The sequence below is a fragment of the Colius striatus genome, chromosome W, assembly GCF_028858725.1.
Source record: "Colius striatus isolate bColStr4 chromosome W, bColStr4.1.hap1, whole genome shotgun sequence".
NCBI lineage: Eukaryota > Metazoa > Chordata > Aves > Coliiformes > Coliidae > Colius > Colius striatus.
This window is the reverse complement of record NC_084789.1, coordinates 21116688-21134908: the sequence shown is the minus strand read 5'-3', so window position 1 is coordinate 21134908 and position 18221 is coordinate 21116688. Positions and strand designations below refer to the sequence as shown.

Below are 18221 nucleotides of genomic sequence, written 5' to 3'. Positions count from 1 at the left end.
TGGCCTGTGTGGATGCTGGATTAGCTTGGACATAGAGGTGACTCAGGGCTGTTGGCTCTGATTAAGGCTTTCTGGCTTTCCACCTGCAACAAGCAGCAGGCTCTAAGGTGGATGAGGTGGCTTATTCAACCTCTGAGCTCTGCCACTGCCAAGGCTGGTACCTAGAAAGCAAAACATTCAGGCTGTGGGGTCCTCACATGTCCTTGGCTTTTCCTTTGCAATAGAAAGGAAGAAATGCCCAATGGGTTAGAATGCAATCATTTCCTTTCCCAGACAAAATGAGGTGTGATGATAAAGTCAGGTTATTTCAAGCATCAAGTCCTAATCCATGTGCTTAAGCTTTAATGAATATCTTCAAATCCCTAACAGATTTTTTTGCAAACCAGCCAGTTAAAATATCCTGGATTCCTTTAGAGAACAGCCCAGGGTGAAGTAATCATAAAGGTAGGGATTTATTCTCAACATTCCTATTTATTTGGGGATTATAACTTGTGGAATCCAAAGCAGAAACTCCTTAAGCAGCTGTCCCCCCTTTGATAGCAGGTTCCAAGTAACAGAAAGCAAGCTGCTGCCTGCAGAACCCTTCTTTTCCTACACAATAGGTGTGCAGGCACAAAAAGAAAGTCTCTTTTCATGACAAGCCAATTAACTTCTTCTAGGAAGCTCAAGAGCCACGTCATGGCAAAGGGGACAAACGTAGTACCCACAAAGAGAATGATCATTGCTAGATAATGAGACACACATGCACTTCCAATTCAGGTTCATTTAAAGCCCCTTCAGGTATAATCTTGATGCTTGTGTTGGATTTCCTGGTATGTTGACTCAGCCTTTAACAGTAGGATAAATGCAATGAACTGAAGCTAAATCATGAAGCTTTTGGAAAGGCAAATGCAACTGTGCCAACGTTTCATCTTGCTGTTATTTATTCTCTGTGACATTTTCTCTATCTTCAAATCAAAGGGAGACTGCCAAAAGCAGAGCTGCAAGCTGAGCCTGATGCTAGAAATCAGGCTCCCCACTTACACAACCAGAGTTGGGTGGGAAAGTTTTTCTCACCCTGTTAAAACCTGTCAAGGTTTCTGTAGTGGGTCTGGGACGGTAGTGATTTTCCACAGCAGCTCCTGCAGTGCTGTGCTTACTGTTGATATCAATATTATGACTACCGCTTGCACAGCATCAGGGCTGTCCCTCCAGCATTCCTTCCCCCACCTTCACCAATAGCTGTGAGTGGGCATGATCTTGGGAGGGACTATGGCCAGGACAGCTGACCCAGGCTGACCAAGGAGATATTCCATACCATATGACATCAGCTCAGTAATATAAACTGGGGGAAAGGAGCAGGAAGGGGAGGCGAGATTCATTTCTGGCCTTCCCAAAGCAACCGCTACGCGTACTGAAGCCCTGCTTCTCGGGAGCTGGCCGGACATCGCTGCTGATGGGAAGTAGAGAGTAACAGCTTTATCTGCTTCTGCTTTGCTTCCCGCGTGCGCGGCTTTGCTGCTTCTTTATTAAACTGCTTTTATCTCAAGCCACGAGACTCCCATCTTATTTTCTCCCCTTCCCTGGCTTGCTGAGGAGGTGGGGGATAAAGCGGTGTGGTGGGCACCTGGCATCCAGCCAGGCTCAAACTACCACAGCCCTTTTGGCGCCCAACGTGGGGCGAGATAATAGCAGTTTTACATTAACTGCATTGCAATTACAGTAAGCCAATGAGTGCAAAGTTCCCGTGCTGGTCACGGAGCCTTGCTGTTATGCAGCTTATCTTACACTTTCTAATGTTTGGGAACACGATGCTACTAACATTGACTCTGTGCTGTGCTTTAACCTTGATAGCTTTGCTAAGCTGGCTATATAATTTTGTGAAAAGGATGAAAGGGCCTGGGAACATGATGGCCCAAATAATAATAGCAAGTCTCATTCTGTTACTGATGGATTTACTGTGCTGTGGGAGCTATCTTGTGGAGGCCATGGGGCAAAGCACCTCTTTCCCCTCAGCTCGGACTGATCTAGACAATTTTGTTACACAGACTTCCCAGGTCCTTAGTCACCCTTATATGAGAGTTTTAATTTTACTAATTAACATGGTTGGTATATTATATATCTTGTGGAATCTGGACTCATCTGGGTATCAGAGAGTACAAATTTGCAATGGAAACATGTTAAAATGCCCCCTGAAGCGGCCAGTCCCTGGGTGGCAGGGTGTGTGGATGAATTTAGGCAAATTCCTAGGACAGTTATCACCTCCTGTAACCTGGGATTTTACACCTGAACAGATAAAAAACCCTGCTTTACTGGCACGCTACCTGATAGAAGGGTGTCTTACCTACCCTAATGAGGCCCATCAGGTTCAGGCACTATACTGGGGCCTAGCCTCTGCCCACCGAGCTGCATTCCAGTCCTCTCAGAGAACTATGATTGAAATGGAAACTCAAACGGTACCTGAGACCAACATAGTTGAGTCAGTCGCAGTCCAGCCCTCTCAGAGAACTATGGCTGAGGTGGAAATTCAAACTATACCTGAGACTACCATGGTTGAGTCAGGGAATCAAACAACCACCACAGTGGTTGCCCCAGTAGTGAAAAAGAAGCAGTGGATAAGGAGGTCAAGTCCATATCATCGATTAGTAAGGGCAGAAGAGGAGGAGGAGGAAAGGCTAGAAGAAGAAACTGGTCCTTCGGTAAGGAGATCAGGAGAAGGAGTGAAAGAAATCGAAAAGGAAATGGAAACTACTCGGTCCCTCACCTCAACAGAACTTAGAGATATGCGAAAAGATTCCAGTCGCCAGCCAGGTGAGCGGATTGGTGCCTGGCTGCTCCGATGTTGGGATAACGGGGCTGACAGTCAGCAATTGGAAGGCAGAGAAGCCCAACAGCTGGGATCTCTTGCTAGGGACCGGGGAATTGATAGAGGCATTGGAAAGAAGACCTCAATTTGTAGTCTCTGGAAACGGCTCCTCTCAAGTGTACGGGCAAGATACCCATTCAAGGAAGACCTTGTAAATGCCCGAGGAAAGTGGACTAGAGCTGATGAAGGCATCCAATACCTAAGGGAATTAGCTGTGTTGGAAGTCATCTATGGTGATCTGGATAATGCTGAGGCCTCCACAGATCCAGACGATGTCCAGTGTACATGGGCCATGTTGAGAAAAGTGATTCAGAGGCCCCCAAGCTACATATTCTAATATCCTGGCAATGGTGTATCATCCAGACATGGATATAACAACAGTGGAGAGGGTATCTTCTTGGTTACAGAACTATGAAGAGAGCCTCTGCACCTCCTCACCAGTGTGGGATGATGGTCTGACTGTCAGAACTGCCTCAAGAATTCGGTCAGACACTGTCCCAACCAGGGGAAAAGGAAGTCCCAGACACAGGAGTGCACCGCGAAATGAACTCTGGCTCTTTTTGCGTGGCCAAGGAGAGGATATGAGGAAGTGGGATGGTGAACCCACTTTTAAGCTGGAAGCGCGTGTACGTGAACTAAGGGGGAAGACAGCTGTTAGAAAAGGACCACCCAAGAGCGCTGTCAGCAGAGTGGCTGCCAAAACAAAAGAGGACAATCAACAATCTCCAAGACATAGAAGAACTGCAACTACTTCCTTCGATGCCAATGAGGAGACTTCAGGTCTAAAATTGCAAGCGTTATATACTCACCATGGTGGAAGCAACTACGGGTTGGTTGGAAACATACCCTGTAAACCATGCCACTGCCCGAAATACTGTCTTGGGTCTTGAAAGGCAAGTTTTGTGGAGACACGGCACTCCAGAAAGAATTGAATCAGATAATGGAACTCATTTTCGAAATAATCTCATAAACTCCTGGGCAAAGAAACATGGCATTGAGTGGATATACCACATCCCCTATCACCCACAAGCCTCTGGAAAGATTGAGAGATATAATGGGTTACTAAAGACCATGTTGAGAGCACTGGGCAATGGGGCATGGAAGCAGTGGGATAAAAATTTAGCAGAAGCCACTTGGCTGGTCAATAGCAGAGGTTCAACTAACCGTCCTGCTCCTGCCCAAACAAAACCACTACAGTTTCAAAGCTTTTCCCTGTTCCACCCTTGGAAATGAGACTGAGGTTAACATGGGAAGTGAATGAAAGAGACTTTGAGGACAACCAACAGATTGGTGTTGATAGAGCTCATGCTCCAACATGTTTAAACCCTGTCCTTTCTCCCCCATATCAAATGAATACCCATCCACTAATGTGCTGGGGAAGGTCTCTTTCCAATTACTTCCCCTTCCATTAATCCCTGAAGAGGGATGGATTACCATCACCACTGTCTTCTAAGAGACAGGAGGCCACATCCAGACTTTGCTTTGCATCTCAAATGTTCACTCTGTATGACAGCTGTAATTCTGTGTTACTAATCCCTCTTGTTTTTTGCTTGACTGGACAAACCAAGAAGTTCATACAAGAAAAACACCTCAAAATGAGAAGAACTTGTATGGTCTACGAATGAAGTTTCCAGTGAAAAAGTGCCCCGGCAATAAAAAGGTTCCTTTTTTCATGTCTGCTTTAAAAAATTGATAGAGAACAATCCCAACCATCTCTCATCATAAAATCCTGGAATTAAAGAGTTCATTTTATCTAGAAACTGTGTTAACAATAAATGAAACCTCCCCAGGGAACAGGATGCTCTCCCAAAGGTCCATACACACCTCCATGTTGTGACTAGCAAACACTTTCCTTTTTGGTTCATCCAATTCAAGGCCTCATTTTTCCAACCCTAGTTTCAACTTGAACTCAACACTCTAACCAAGAAATTGGACTTCCACCACTTAAAAACCCCTTTCTTTCAGCTCTCAGGTTTGTTAAAGCATGTTGACAAAGCTGGAAGGTGAAAAGTTCCTCATTTAAAGAGCGATTCAATTTCAGTCACTGGATTGTAAACGTGAGCAACCTTAATGCAAGAGAAGAGGATTATCATAGAATCACAGAATGGTGGGGGTTGGAAGGGACCTTTAGAGCTCATCCAGTCCAACCCCCCTGCACAAGCAGCTCTCACCTAGATCAGGTCACACAGGAATGTGTCCAGGTGGGTCTTGAAGAGCTCCAAAGAAGGAGCCTCCACACCCTCCCTGGGCAGCCTGGGCCAGGGCTCCCTCACCTCAGCACTGAAAGAGTTTTGCCTAATGCTTAAATGGAGCTGTTTGTGTTCCAACTTCATCCCATCACCCCTTGTGATGGATACAACAGAAAAAAACGTTTGCCCCAATCTCCTGACACCCATCATTTAGATCTTGGTAACTATGAATGAGCTCCCCCCTCAGTCTCCTCTTCTCCAGACTGAACAGCCCCAGGGCCCACAGCCTTTCCTCAGCAGGAAGATGCTCCAGTGCCCTGAGCATCTTGGTGGCCCTGTGCTGGCCTCTCTCCAGCACTTCCCTGTCCCTCTGCAGCTGGGGAGCCCACAACTGGACATAGGACTCCAGATGAGGCCTCAGCAGATATGGCAGAGCAGAGAGGGAGCAGAACCTCCCTGGCCCTGCTGGCCACACTCTGCTGGATGCCCCCAAAATACCATTGGATTACAAGCAAGGATGGGAAAAGCAACACTTAGATCAAGAGAACTGTTCAAAATACCTGTTTGTGTCATTTTTGTAAGGCTGAAGATGCAGTTTTGATAATTCCAGTGACTCTGTGCTCTGAAACCCAGACATTATGCTCTTGATATTAAATATCACATGCCCCAAGTTACAAACTTGTACCATTTCCTTCCTTGCTTGAAAGAATAATTCAATGCTTCAAAAAATAATTCACACTTGCATGATGCATCTTTTACTTCCAACAATTACCTCCTCTCCTAAAATGATTTGGAAAGTCTAGCTGGCAACATCACAAAGAAATGCATTTCTCATGAATTTGTTGGTAGCCAACTCTTTTTGATGTTAATTATGTGTCAGAATCACAGAATCTCAAGGGTTGGAAGAGACCTGGAAAGCCCATCCAGTGCAACCCCCCTGCCAGAGCAGCACCACCTAGAGTAGGGCACACAGGAACTCATCCAGCTGGGTTTGGGATGTCTCCAGAGAAGGAGACTCCACAGCCCATCTGGGCAGCCCCTTCTAGTGCTCCCTCAGCTCAAGAGGGAAGAAATTCTGCCTTGTGTTGCTTTGGAACCTCTTCTGTTCCAGCTTGTACCTGTTTTGGCCACAGTGTCTCATGCTTATATGCAGACATCATACATCTTTCCTGTAGCTCTCCTCCCCTACACCAAAAAGCTTCTCTAAACCACAGCTATGCAAACTGAGCTCCAGATCTCCAAGGCCAAGCTCCCAATTTAACCTGATGTGGGATCAGCTGAGCAGATACAGAGAAGATCAGATTAAAAAGAAGGGAGAGCTCTTCATATAGGTCAGGACTTAGGAAAAGAGTTGCTGGGAGAAAAAGGAAGACATGAGCATGTTGAAAGCTATTCCAAGGATAATGGGAAACACCAGTGGAAGAGGAAGGGAAGAGCTCCATGAGCACAGAGGGAGGAAGAGGCTAGAGAGGACGCAGAGAGTGGAAGAAATGAGGCACAAAAGAGATTGTGTCATTCATCAAGTACAAAGGGAGAGAACAGGCTTCACTGCAAAAGGGGAGAGAAGGAGGAGGAAATGACATGTCAGGAGAGGCAGGAGATAAGAGGAATATGAGAAAGGCTGGAAAGGACAGTGTGAACATCAAAGGAGAAAGAGGGGCTGAAGATGGCTCGAGGGAAAGAAATTATTTTTACTTAATAGGACAGGCCAATTTTGAGCAGTTCACTGGCACGATTTGTGAAAGACAATATCCTCCAATTAAGTAACATTCCTTTGACATCATGCCTCTACTGTGATTGTGGTCTCAGCTTCCTTCTGTAAGCTTGTCATGCAAGCAGACCACTCTGACAACCCCCCTACAAAAGGACTAACCTCACAGAGTCCTGAGCTCCCAGCAACACCCCAACTCCTCCAGTGCTCTTTAAAAGACTTCAACATTGTATTTGAACCACCATTTCTGTACCTAATAGGCTTTTGGACCTGTATAAAATAGCTGCAAATAAATCCAGTGCAGGATTTTTACCTGCCACAAAGCCATTTGCAAGGCATAATGTTGGTGGTACTCATGGAAATGGAAATCAGCCCTGCTGTATTTTATCCCTTGCACATGACTCTGCATGGATGTGGTGACCCAGCTTATTGGGAACTACTTTTAAATGCCCTCTGAAACTCATTAGTGTGGCAGAGCATGCTGCAGAAGTAATGAATCCTTCCACCTCTAGGTAAGGTAGGAGGACTCCTTTTCTTTCTATATGCCTACAGCAATGATAATGACACTTTGGCTCCTGGTTTGGATGGGGAGAAGAACCTCTGAAGCCACCAGCTGTGCTTCAGCATCATCTGAGTGTGTTAATGCAATGGCCAGAGAACTCCTCGACCAGCTGCTCTAACCCAGGGTACAGCCCATTAGTGAAACAGAGATGGCTTTCAGGTCCATTTGTTTAAGTGCTACTACCAAAAGCAACCACACACAGCATCCAGAAACTCAAAAGAATACAGCTGTTCAATGAGTGATTTAAAACTATGTGGCCAATCCATTACAAATCCTCTGTGAGTAAAGGACAAAGCCTTGAGGGAAAATGGGAAAGGTGACCCTAACCTTCTTCCTTTTAGATGAACTGATCTCACCTTGGGCTATTGTACCTCTGAACAGAGCTGGTGCCCCTTGCTGAAAGCCAAAGGGCATCTAGGATGTATATTTGTGGGTCAATATTTATCAACTCAGGCTAAGCTTGGTGAGCAAGTCTCTCATTTCATTTCTCTGAGGTGAAAGAGCAGCTCTGGACAATTGTCCTGGTTTGAGCCAGGACAGAGTTAATTCCCGTGAGGAACCAGGAAAGGGCACAGCCTGAACAGCTGACCCAGGCTGGCCAGCAGGTATTCGATACCATCCTAACGTCATGCCCAGTGTATAGGTGGGGGCTGGCCGGAAGAAGCTCTCTTCCGGGGTCACGGGCTCTCGGTCGCCCGTCCGGAGCGGTCGCTTACGTCGGGTCCCGGGTGGATTTTCTTTGTAATATCCCCTTGTCTTTGTTATAGTTGTTCCTCTTCAATTTTCCCCAGTAAACTGTTCTTATTTCAAGTTACTTGGGCTCTTTTACTTCTATTCTCCCTCTCCGATCCCCTCCGCATTCCGCCGGGAGGGGGAGGGGGAGGAGGAGGAGTTGCGGTTTCCTTCCCCTTTGCTCCGGCTGGGCAAAACCACGACATTAATTGGCGCCCAACGTGGGGCCCGCGAGGTTGAAATAGAACAGAGTGGGTTTAAACAAAATCCTTCTGTACACTCCTGACACTAACTGATTGCTGATCACAATGTTGGTTGATATGCTTGTATGGTGGTATTACATGTCCTCTTATCTGCATCATGTATGTCCTGTGATAGTGTTTCTCGTCTGTGGAAAATGTATGAAAATTCTCATACTACTGCACTGGATGGGATTGGCTTATGATATGATTGTGTCATGGGTTATTAAGTTGGGTTGGAATGTGTACCTGGCTTTTCTGTCTCTTCCACATTTTCTCCTAGAACTTAATAATGGCACTCAATTTATGGGAAAAACTGAAATGTTTAATTCCTCCCACTGTGTTACTTACCCTCATTTCTTCAAGGTGCTTCTAATGGATTCTAACAATAATACTTGGAATGTTCTAATTACCATGTTTGTATTATTTTCCCTTGTTTTCACCTCGGCTTGGATTGTTAAAATTTTTTTTGAGAGCTGTGAGGAGAGGCATACAGAATATGGGCAGGTGTCCAGGGAGCTTTTTACCTGTAAAGATTTGGAGAACACAGGAACCCATTCCTAGCTCAGCTGTGCCAGAACCAGTTGCTGTTCCAACTTCAGCAGTGGATGTTGCAGTTGCAGCTGTGAACACTCATACCTACACTGCTGACACTGTTGCTGTTACCACTGTGGACACTCATACCCAGACTGTGAATATTGTTGTGTCCACTCAGACTGCTGCTACAACTGTGGATGCTCAAACCCAGACTGTTGCTGTTACAACTGCGGCCACTCAAACTGAGACAACTGATACAATTGCTGTTGAATCAGAGTATCAATTTGTGCCAGTATCAGTTGCTCCTGTACAGAAAAAGAAATACACAAAAAAACCAGTTCACAGCACTAAGGATGAAGATGAACAAGGGATATCACAGAGGGAAGAAGAGTTGGAGCCAGAGATAATCAGCTGGTCCTTGTCCCTGAGTGAACTGCGAGATGTGTGGAAAGACTACAGCCGTCGCCCAGGTGAGCACATTATCACCTGGATGCTCCGATGCTGGGAAAATGGAGCCTACAGTTTGGACTTAGAGGGCAAGGAAGCCAGGCAATTGGGCTCCTTGTCCCGGGATGGGGGCACTGATAAGAATCCATTTGTATTTCTGGAGTGACAGGGGGATCTCAACAGCTATCTGTATTAGAAGCTGAAGTGAGTCTGACTGGGACAAATTGGCACAAGCATCCCATTGCGACAGGCCCCAAAGCTCCATGCATCTTAGGCATAGATTATCTTAAGAGAGGGTATTTTAAGGACCCAAAAGGATACAGGTGGGCCTTTGGTGTGACTGCAGTGGAGGCAGAAGAGATTGAACAATTATCCAGCATGCCTGGCCTTTCAGAGGACTCTTCTGTTGTGGGGTTGCTGAAGGTTGAGGAGCAACAGGTACCAATTGCAACCACAACAGTGCACCGTCGGCAATACCGCACCAATAGGGACTCTGTGATTCCCATTCATAAGTTGATTTGCCAACTGGAGAGCCAAGGGGTGATCAGCAAAACTCACTCACCCTTTAACAGCCCTATATGGCCGGTACAAAAGTCTACTGGAGAGTGGAGACTGACAGTGGACTATCGTGGCCTGAATGAAGTCATGCCACTGCTGAGCGCGGCTGTGCCAGACATGTTGGAACTCCAATATGAACTGGAGTCCAAGACAGCCAAATGGTATGCCACCATTGATATTGCCAATGCATTCTTCTCAATCCCTTTAGCAAAAGAGTGCAGGCCTCAGTTTGCTTTCACTTGGAGAGGGGTGCAGTATACTTGGAATCGACTGCCCCAGGGGTGGAAACACAGCCCCACCATTTACCATGGACTGATCCAGGCCACGCTGGAGGAGGGTGAGGCCCCAGAACATCTGCAATACATTGATGATATTGTGGTGTGGGGTGACTCAGCAGTGGAAGTCCTTGATAAAGAAAATAATTAAAATCCTTCTAAAGGCTGGCTTTGCCATTAAACACAGTAAAGTCAAAGGACCTGCACAGGAGATCCAGTTTTTAGGAGTAAAATGGCAGGATGGACATCGTCATATTCCAATAGAGGTGCTAAAGAAGATTGCAGCCATGTCTCCACCAACTAACAAAAAGGAAACACAAGCTTTCCTAGGTGTTGTGGGTTTTTGGAGAATGCATATTCCAAATTATAGTATGATTGTTAGCCCCCTCTACCGTGTGACACGGAAGAAGAATGATTTTGAATGGGGTCCTGAGCAGCAACAAAGTTTTGTACAAATTAAACAGGAGATCGTTCATGCAATGGCGCTTGGGCCAGTCCAGACAGGACCAGATGTTAAAAATGTGCTCTACACCGCAGCTGGGGAGAATGGCCCTACTTGGAGTCTTTGGCAGAGAGCACCTGGGGAGGGTCGAGGCCGACCCCTCGGGTTCTGAAGTCGGGGATACAGAGGATCCGAGGCCCGATACACTCCAACCGAGAAGGAGATACTGGCGGCATATGAAGGGGTTCAAGCTGCATCAGAAGTGATTGGCACAGAAACACAACTCTTCCTGGCACCTCGACTGCCAGTGCTGGGCTGGATGTTCAAGGGGAAGGCATTCCCTACGCATCATGCAACTGATGCTACATGGAGTAAGTGGATTGCACTGATCACACAACGAGCTCGCATAGGGAAGCCTAGCCACCCTGTGATTCCCTGAATTGGTTGGATTAAGAACCCTTGGCAGAAAAGCACCTGAATTTCTGCTTGAAAAGGCAAGTGATCTGAGTAAACCAATATAATGGGAAAAATGATGAGCAAAGAGGAAAATCCTATTGATACCCTCCAGCATATCCTTGCTGAGAAAAGATTCAATTACGAAAGAGAGGATTTGCTAAGACTTGTAAGATGGGGGCAGGAAGTAGGTCTCTTTGTCTCCCCCCAAGAAGTATATGAAAGGGGACATTGGGAAAATCTAGGAGACATATTGCATAATGCTATTGGCTTGTGTAAACTGGTATCATCCATTCAATAACAGCTAGAAGCTGAGTGTGCTACAGCTGCCACCATGAAAGCAGAGAATGCTGTACCATCTGCATTCCCAGTAGATGCTAAAAGGTTCTTTGGAGGTGGTGACTTTATAGTGCCATCGGCTTCACCTCTAGAAGAAAATACTAAGAGACTCTTTGGAGGGGATAATGTCATAAACCCCTCGGCTCCATCTCTAGAAGAGGAGAGCATGGATGTGAGCCCACCTCCCCCAGAACTCCCTAGAGCACCATTCCAGGAGCTGAATGCACACATTGCTTCTCCTCCCCTCCCACCCACCCTTCACCATCCTGCCCCATCCCATCCTTCTGCTATGTCTGAAGGAGTATCTGGCAGAGAATGAAAGGTATGCTTTACAAATGACACTATGGATCTGCCATTGCCCCTGAGCTCATCAACCCCTGAGTGTATTCCTCTTCCATCATCACCCCCAACATCTAGTGAAGTTGAAGAAAATTGTTACAGGAAGAATTAATGAGACATGGAGAAGATATGAAACAGACTTTGGCCCATTTAGAGGAACTGATGTAAAAGCCAAAAGCAACAGCTAATCAACTGTTGGAATGGATTAATGAATTAACCAAACCAGAGATTAAAGTTTCACCCCCACAGGTGCTCAGAGACCCCTGGCCAGATGACTATGATCTGGCTAAGAAATGGAGAGGCCTCATATGTGATGCAGTAATTAAAGGAGAATTTATTCCATAAGCCTTTCCAGTAATAGTAGCACAAAGAAAATGACAATGGGCACCTTTGGATTGGAAGTTGGTAGGGGAAGGCCAGAAAGCTGTAATGCAATATGGCTTGTCCAACCCATACGTTCAAATGTTATTGGATCATATTTTCGCCAGTGGATTGATGACTCCATTTGACTGCCAGAAGCTAGCAGAAACCTTCCTGAAGCCCACTCAGGTATTACTATGGGAGTCTGAATGGGAAAAAAAAGAGTTGATGTGGCAGTAGTAGAAAATATGGACTTACAACAGGGAGATCCGTGGCGAGTCGTCACAGCAGATATGATGTTAGGAAAAGGACCATTTGCTGACCCTCAGGTACAAGCCCGACTGCATGAAGCTATTTTACAGCAAGCACAGACACTGGCTTGTCAAGCGTTTAAGATAGTCCCTGACATGGGGGTGCCAGTTCCCTCATACACAACCATTATACAGAAACCTAATGAGCCTTTTATGACCTTTTTAGACCGTCTAAGAGCAGCTCTGGATCATATACCAAACACGTTGACTGAAGCGAAGGCGGAAATAGGGTTACACTTAGCAGTTGCTAATGCTAACCATGACTGCAAAAAGATCCTGCAGGCTCTCCTGCAGACAACAACTTTGATTGACATGATAGAAGCCTGCTCTAGGGTAGGATCATCAGCACATTTAGCTGAAGCTATGGCAACAGCATTGAAACCTCACAAAGGAAATCGGAGGCCAAAATGCTTTAACTGTGGAAAAATAGGACATGTGAAAAATCAGTATCAGTCCAGACCATTGGTATGGACAAACAGCTCCACCAGACCATCGGGGTCCAACGGCAGATTTCATGGCAATTGTTACAGATGTGGCAAGTTTGGACACAGAGCCACTAAGTGCCGCTCTCGAGTGGCCAGACATACAATGCCTAAGGGAAACGGGTTAACGAGCACAAAAAGGGTGAGCGAGATGACACAAAAACGCCCTTCAACACCAACAGCTGCCTGGATGGCCTCAGATCAGCCACTGCAGGAAGCGCAGGAGTGGATGTGGAAACAGCAGTAGATGTAACCATCCACAACACAGAGGTAACAGTTATCTCATCCAATGCTCATGGACCCCTTGGCTATGGTTTAAGTGCTTTGCTTTTAGGACGGTCATCAGCCTCTTGACAGGGTATTTTCGTGCTCCCTGGTGTTATTGATGCAGATTATGAAGGAAACATTGGAATAATGGTTAAAGTTTGGCAGCCACCAGTTCATATACCTAAAGGAACTTGTGGTAGTTCGAGCCTGGCTGGATGCCAGGTGCCCACCACACCACTTTATCCCCCACCTCCTCAGCAAGCCAGGGAAGGGGAGAAAATAAGATGGGAGTCTCGTGGGTTGAGATAAAAGCAGTTTAATAAAGAAGCAGCAAAGCCGCGCGCACGGGAAGCAAAGCAAAAGCAGATAAAGCTGTTACTCTGTTACTCTCTGCTTCCCATCAGCAGCGATGTCCGGCCACCTCCCGAGAAGCAGGGCTTCAGTACGCGTAGCGGTTGCTTTGGGAAGGCCAGAAATGAATCTCGCCTCCCCTTCCTGCTCCTCTCCCCCAGTTTATATTACTGAGCTGGCGTCATATGGTATGGAATATCTCCTTGGTCAGCCTGGGTCAGCTGTCCTGGCCATAGTCCCTCCCAAGATCATGCCCACCCACAGCTATTGGTGAAGGTGGGGGAAGGAATGCTGGAGGGACAGCCCTGATGCTGTGTGAGCAGTAGTCATAATATTGATATCAACAGTAAGCACAGCACTGCAGGAGCTGCTGTGGAAAATCGCTACCGTCCCAGACCCACTACAGAACTAAAATAGCTCAATTAGTTCCTTTCAGAGCCGGCAATGCCACTTTCACAGGGAAAGCCCACCCATATGGTTGTATTCCAACATCCAAATGGTGAACACATGGTTGGGTACAACACATTACTGGATATGGGAGCAGATGTTACCATTGTTCCATTATCCTATTGGCCAAAAAGCTGGCCTTTAGAGAATTTAGACACCCCTGTTGTTGGAGTAGGAGGATCATAGATGACAAAAATTAGCAGAGACCTGATTTCGGTATGCATACAGGGAGAAGAGATGTGTGCAAATTAGATCCTATGTAATGAACACTTCAGTCTGGCTTTTAGGTAGAGACGCCTTAAGCCAAATGGGCTTTTGTTTGTCAAATGAAAATTTTTAATGGCGGCCATTGATGGGCGACCAATCCTGAAGTTAACCTGGCTCACAGATAAACCAGTTTGGATTGATCAATGGCCGCTAAGCAAAGAAAAGCTCGCCCACATTCATGAATTAGTAAATGAACAATTAGAGAAAGGTCATATTAAGCCATCCACCAGTCCATGGAATACACCAATTTTTACTATCCCTAAAAAATCAGGGAAGTGGAGGCTGTTACATGATTTGTCAAACTTATGTTGCCTGGGTGCTGGCACCTCTGCGCAAAAAATACCCTCGTGTCTTATTTTACCATTATATGGATGATATCTTGATTGCAGGAAAAGACCTGGACCAGCATCAGATTCTACAAGAAGTGAACCGACAGTTGAGCATCTCCAGGTTGGTGATTGCGCCAGAGAAGGTACAAATGCACGCCTCTTGGAAATATTTAGGTAATATCACCAATGCGTGCATTTATCCTCAGAAGGTGGCAATTAAAACAGATATTGCTAACTTAACAGATGTTCAAAAGCTAATAGGTGATATCCAATGGGTACGAACCATATGTGGTATCACGAATGAGGATCTTGCACCACTAATGCCTTTGTTAAAGGGCTCAGTAGAGGCTGACAGTGCGCGAAAACTGTCTCGGCAGCAAATCCAAGCAATAGAAAAAATAGGAAACAATATAGTCAATAACTACAGTCACTGATATGATCCTGACTTGTCTATTAACATTGCTGTGATAAGTCAAAACCAGCATGTAATGGCAGTCTTGATACAATGGGATTCAGTAGCGAAAGACCCATTGAGGATCCTGGAGTGGATATTTTTGCCATATAGTTTGCAAACAACAATTATCATGAGACTAGAAGCAATTGTGAAAATAATAGTTAAGGCCAGGAAACATCTGCTGGAAATAGCAGGGATTGAGGCAGACGACATTTTCGTTCCTCTCACAGATGAGTTCTTGAACTGGGCACTGCAACAATCTCATGAATTACAGTGGGCCTTATTGTCATATCCAGGAGCTATAAATAATCATTATCCGACCCATAAATTGTTTTCTGTTAAATTTCAAATGGAAGACCGGCCGTTGAGATCAGCAGTACCCATTAAAGGCCTGACTGTTTTTACTGACGCCAGTCAGATCCAAGCCAAAGCAGGAGTGGTTTGGTGGGAGAATGGAAAATGGCAAAATCTAACTGTTCACTCCCCAGGCAGTTCAGTTCAACTGCTGGAGCTGATGGCTGTAGTTAAAACTTTCGAGAAATGGCCAGACGTCCCATTAAACATCATTTCTGATTCCCTCTATGTGGTCGATGCCGTCACTCGATTAGAGAGAGCGTTGTTGAAAGAAATCTCTAATCAGAATTTGTATAACTTATTTCTGTGGCTCTGGCATCAGATAAATGAACGTCAAACTGCTTATTTTATTGGACATATTCAAAGCTATTCGGGCTTAAAAGATGGCCTATCAGTTGGCAATGAAATTGTTGACAAGATAGTGGCAGCTCCTTTATTGATACCTACGGGGCCAATAATTGACAAATTTTCTCAAGCGTGAAGATCGCACGATTTTTTTCATCAAAGTGCGAAAATGCTGACGAAGCAGTTTGACCTGACCATATCAGACGCTCAGGGTATTGTTTCCACGTGCCCTGCATGCCAGAATCAAATCGGCCTAGGAGTAGGAGTCAATCCCAGGGGTCTGGCACCATTAGGAATATAGCAATCGGATATCACAGTCTATGCTCCCTTTGGACGATTTAAACGTATACATGTCACTATTGATACTTATTCAGCCATGGTTTGGGCTACAGCCTTAACCAGTGACAGTTCTCGAGACGTCATAAGACATTGGAGGAGTTGCTTTGCAGTCCTTGGTGTGCCACGAGAGATAAAAACTGATAATGGCTCGGGATATATAGCCAGTAAAACACCTAAGTTTCTGAACTTATGGGGTGTTAAACATACTACTGGAATCCCAGGAAATTCCACTGGTCAAGCCATGTGAATGTACACATCAAACCTTAAAAGGACTCCTAGAAAAACAAAAAATGGGGGAAGAGGGGGTGAGCCCTCAGTATAGACTAATGAAAGCCCTTTATACAATGAATCATCTCAGAATTGTGGCAAACCGGAATGAACCACCGGCATTAACACACTTTGCCCAAATGAGTCGGTGTCATGGTTTGACATGACAGCCTTTTCTGGTATGGGGGAAGGGGCTGCAAAGATGGCTCCTGCAAGAAGTTGGTCACAACTCTCCCCAGCTCAGAAAAGGCTCACTTCTGGGGCTGAGCCAATTAGACGCCTCCACGATCACTTTTTAAGAAGAAGCCGGAAGGGGAGGTGTTTTCCTCCATCTTCTTTCTTGCTTCTGCCCCTTCTTCTCTTCTTCTGGCTGGTGGTGGTGCAAGGAGTAGGAATGGTGAGAGAAACAACCATGCGGACTCCAAGGTCAGTGATGAAAGGGAGGAGGTGTGCTGGAGCAGAGACTCCCCTGCATTCTATGGAGAGAACTGGTGAAGCTGAGATTTATTTTCATTTCTTTAAAGACCCCACATCAGCGGTACAGACTCATTTTGATAATGAGCCCGCATCAGGGGCAGAGACTCATTTTGCTAAAGCTGACCCCGGACCAGGGGCAGCGATTCACTTCATTAAAGGCCCCGAGCCAGGGACAGTGATTTTGGCCGGAGGAGGCCTTGTCCCGAAGGAGGGGCCCTTTATCACTATGGCCGGAGCAGGCCCTGTCCCGAGGAAGGGACCCAATATCCACAGCTGCAACTGTGGGGAGGAACCCACGACAAAGCAGCTCATTAAACTTATGCCCAGAAGAGGCCTTGTCCCGAGAGAGGGACCTTGCAACTGCAGAAACTGCAACCGCGGTGAAGAATCCACGTCAGAGATATTCACCAAGGACTGTGTCCCGTGTGAGGGACCCTGTATGGGCAGAAGCTGCAGCTGTTGGGAACAACCCACACCACAGAAGTTTGTTAAGGACTGTGTTCCGGGGGAGGAACCCTGTGTTGGAGCAGGGGAAGAATGCCAGGAGTCATCCTCATCTGAGAAGACAGAAGCGGCAAAGCCCATCTGTGAGAGACTGACCACATCCCCCACTCCCTGCCCCCCTGAGCTGTTGCGGGGGGAGGAGGTAGAGATATCGGGAGCAGTGAGCTGGGCCCAGGAAGAAAGGAGGGATGGGGGAGGGAGATCTTAAAGTGCTGGTTGCAATTTTCTCATCATCCTACTCCCTTTTTGCTTTTATTCTGTTCTGTTTCTTGTAGAATAAACTTTCCTACTTTCCTCTCTAAGTCGAGTACTGGAGTCTGTTTTGCCCAGAACCATAATTGGCAGCGAGCCCTCCCTGCCCTTGTCTCAATCCACAACAATCTTGCTTATCTTTTTACTCCCATTTCACTGGGTCCTCCGCCATCTTAACGAGGGTGGGGGTGAATGGGGGCATCGAGCGAGAGACTGTCGTGGTGCTGTTGTGCTAGCTGGGCCAAACCACGACAGTCGGGATTTGGATTTTACTGACAAACCTAAAGTTTGGTATAAGAATCCCACTACTGGAGAGTGGCAAGGACCTGCAGATCTGTTAATGTGGGGAAGAGGCTCTGCTTGTGTCATTACAGATCAAGGTCCCCAATGGATTCCAGCAAAATGGATCAAGCCACATCAACAGAAAGGACTTAATGACTGTAAGAGCAATGGAAAACACAATCTTGAGGAAAGAACCAGGTGATCCACCCTCAATCCATCACCCTATTAAAAGATAAACCCTGTCAACTGTGGCACCACATATGCTGCTGTTAATTCCTCCAGCAATCTGTATCACATTAAAAGAATTGAAGAACTTAACAAGACAGCCAATGGGAACTTGAAAGCAAAAATGGTGTGTTTTCTACAGATGAAGAGATATTTCCAACTTACAGATAATGCTCACAGATCAGCATGCTAAAGAAGTTGAAGAAAAGTCCGAAACTACATTCAGGAAACAGAAATATC

The 18221-nt window shown here is 46.1% G+C and overlaps 1 protein-coding gene across 6 annotated transcripts in view; it reads right to left on the bottom strand.

Annotated features, from left to right (window-relative positions):
- LOC133628672 (protein TANC2-like) overlaps positions 1 to 18221 on the bottom strand; it is a 300674-nt gene that overhangs the window by 69256 nt on the left and 213197 nt on the right. The window lies entirely within an intron of this gene.